Source organism: Jaculus jaculus, chromosome 1, assembly GCF_020740685.1.
Source record: "Jaculus jaculus isolate mJacJac1 chromosome 1, mJacJac1.mat.Y.cur, whole genome shotgun sequence".
Classification (NCBI taxonomy): Eukaryota; Metazoa; Chordata; class Mammalia; order Rodentia; family Dipodidae; genus Jaculus; species Jaculus jaculus.
The window spans coordinates 196,286,029-196,288,873 of NC_059102.1; positions in this window are offsets into that span (position 1 = coordinate 196,286,029).

Here is a 2,845-nt window from a genome sequence, read left to right on the forward strand (position 1 = left end):
ATCCTATTTTCCATCTTTTCACCTTAACATACTATCTGTCTTTTATTGAGAAATGAGTTTCCTGGAGGCAACAAATGGCAGGGTTTTACCTTTGAATTCAGTTTGCAAGCCTGTGAATTTTGGCTAGTGCATTGAGGCCATTGATGTTAAGAGTTATTATTGAAAGGTATGCATTTATTCTCGCCATTCTTTTTATTTTGTAGTGTTTCCTGTTTTCCCTTTACTAATTTCTTTTCTGTTATTTGAGTTTGGTTTATTTTTTACTATTTCCTCCTATGTGTGTTTTGCTTTCTCTTCAGCATGAAAAATTCCTTCAAGTATTTTCTATAGAGCTGGTTTACTTGTTATAAATTCCTTTATCCTGTTTTTGTTGTGGAATGTCCTTACTTATCCATCAATTTGGACAGATAGCTTTTCAGGATAAGGTAATCTTGGTTTACAGTTGTTGTCTTTCATAACTTTACATCATTCAGCTTTTTAAGTTTGTGTTGAGTAATCTGCAGTTATTCTAATGGACTTGCCTTTGTAGGTGATTTGCTTTTCTCTGTAACTGCTTTCAACATATATTCTTTGGTGTGTGTGTTTAGTAGTTTAATTATAACATGGCAAGTAGAGATTCATTCCAGGTTTTGTCTGTTAGGTGTTCTAAAAGCTTTTTGTATCTGCGTTGGTATTTTTTTCTCAATTTGGGGAAAATTTTCTACTGTGATTTTGTTGATAACACCTATTAAGCCTCTGGATTGAAATTCTTCTTCTCTTATACCCTGAATTCTTATGTTTGATCTTTTCATAGTGTCCCAGATATCTTGAAATTCCCATTCATACCTTCCTATTTGCCTGTCTTTCTCTTTGTTGGGCTGTATTACATCTGCCACCTGTTCTTCTAGTTTTGATATTGTGTTCTCTCCTTCATCTATTATACTGGTAAGACTTTCCACAGAGTTGTTCTTTTTTTTTTATTTTTTATTTAATTGACTGTATTCTTCAGTGCCAGGATTTCAGCCTGATTTTTATTCAGTATTTCTATTTCCTTACTCATGTCTTGTAATGACCTCTTTGTTTCATTAAGCTGATCCTGTGTTCTCTTTCAGAAGTTTTTTTTTCTTTAATTCCTTTGTTTTCTTCTTTGATTTCCTTCATTTCTTTTTTGGTTTCTTTGAGCATAGATACAATCATTTTCTTGAAATCTTTTCAGGAATTTCATCTGAAACAGTCTCATTTGTGATCATATCTTATGGATTTATAGTTTTTTCATGAAACTGTACTGTCTTGATTCTGTGAGTTTGTTGTGTTATATTGTAGTGACTTTTGCACCCTGAATTGATTTGATGCTTGGGTTTTCTATGTGTCTGCAATGTTTCTAGATGTGGCAATCCACCTCTATACACCCTCTGGATATGCATTCAAGGTGCCAGGTGTAGGTCTTGTCTGCCAGTCAAGCCACAGAAGTAACCAAAGGTGGTGAGTTTGCTTGCTAAGCAGTATTCTAGTGGGCTGGGTGGAATAATTTACTGGCAAATTCTAAACTTCAACTGAGGAACACACCCTAAGGGTATGTGTTATTCTAAACCCATAAGCTTGTCAGCTGGGAGGTAGAGATATCTCTTCTGTATTGGGTTCCAGGTCAATGTGGATCTGGATCAAACCCTACCCCCAGTAACAAAAGAAGCAAAAGGGACAAATGTCCTATAAATATGATAGCATAAAAGGCAACAATATTCATCCCTCAAATTCAGGTTATTTGAAGATGGTGAAGCCAACCAAGAATATATAAGCCATAACCTGCCCTGACAAGCAAAGAGAGATAGATTAGATCTTCCAATGCGGGCCTATACACCCATTTTTTTTTTGTTGTTTGTTTGTTTGTTTTGCCTGTGTGTGTGTGTGTGTGTGTGTGTGAGAGAGAGAGAGAGAGAGAGAGAGAGAGAGAGAGAGAGAGAGAGAGAGCAAGAGCCTTGTTACTTTTTGGGTGGCTTCCAATCTCACCAATGCCAAGTGCCCACCTCGATCCCTGCATGTTGTGCTGTGGTGCTGGAGCTCTCATCAGCTGTGCTGTCTGCAGTGCCACTGGGGGCTGCATGTTGGAGTTTCGAGGTTCTGATGGTGGGGATGGGGTAGTTCATACTACTGCAGTTGCTCACGCAGTTCCTCCTGTATCCCTTTCAGTAGTTCCTTGTTTGATCTCAGCTGTCTTTACTTATGTTTTTTTTTTAACTTTGCAAGGAGGCTGATAAAATTGGAAAATTCTCTTGTTTGGCCTCTGCTGCTGCTGCTGCCACTTCGTGCACCTGGCTGGGTGGTGCCCAGTGGGTGCGTGGATTCGTCATTTTCCTCCTTTCTGATGGATCTTGGTCTCTCTGACTTCTCTACTGTGTTTAAGAATAACTTATACTCCTTCACTTTTCAGAAGAAGAATGTGTTTTGCTTAAATCCCTCCCTAGGCTGGTTTGGCATGGTTCATATGCCAACCATCTTACCTGGAAGTTTCTATAATGACTTTTGATGAAGCTGTGCTGAAATTTGTATTACTATAGAATATATCAAAATAACTGGGGACAGAGACAAAAGAGAAATCCATTTGATTCAGAGATTTTTTTTTTTTAAATTTAAAATATTTTTTTTCTCTTTAAATCTTTTTTTTTTTTTTTCCCCATTCTCCAGCGTACACTCAAGAGGAAAGAACAGAGGACCTATAGACAGCCCTGGCTCCTATTACCATCCTCCAAAGTGAGCAAACACATTCCCCCGGAACACTAATACCTCTTTTATACAAGGCAGTACAGTGAGGCACACAAGATCAGACCCCTCCCCTCAACTTCCTGGCACAGAGGAAGAGCAGTTGCAC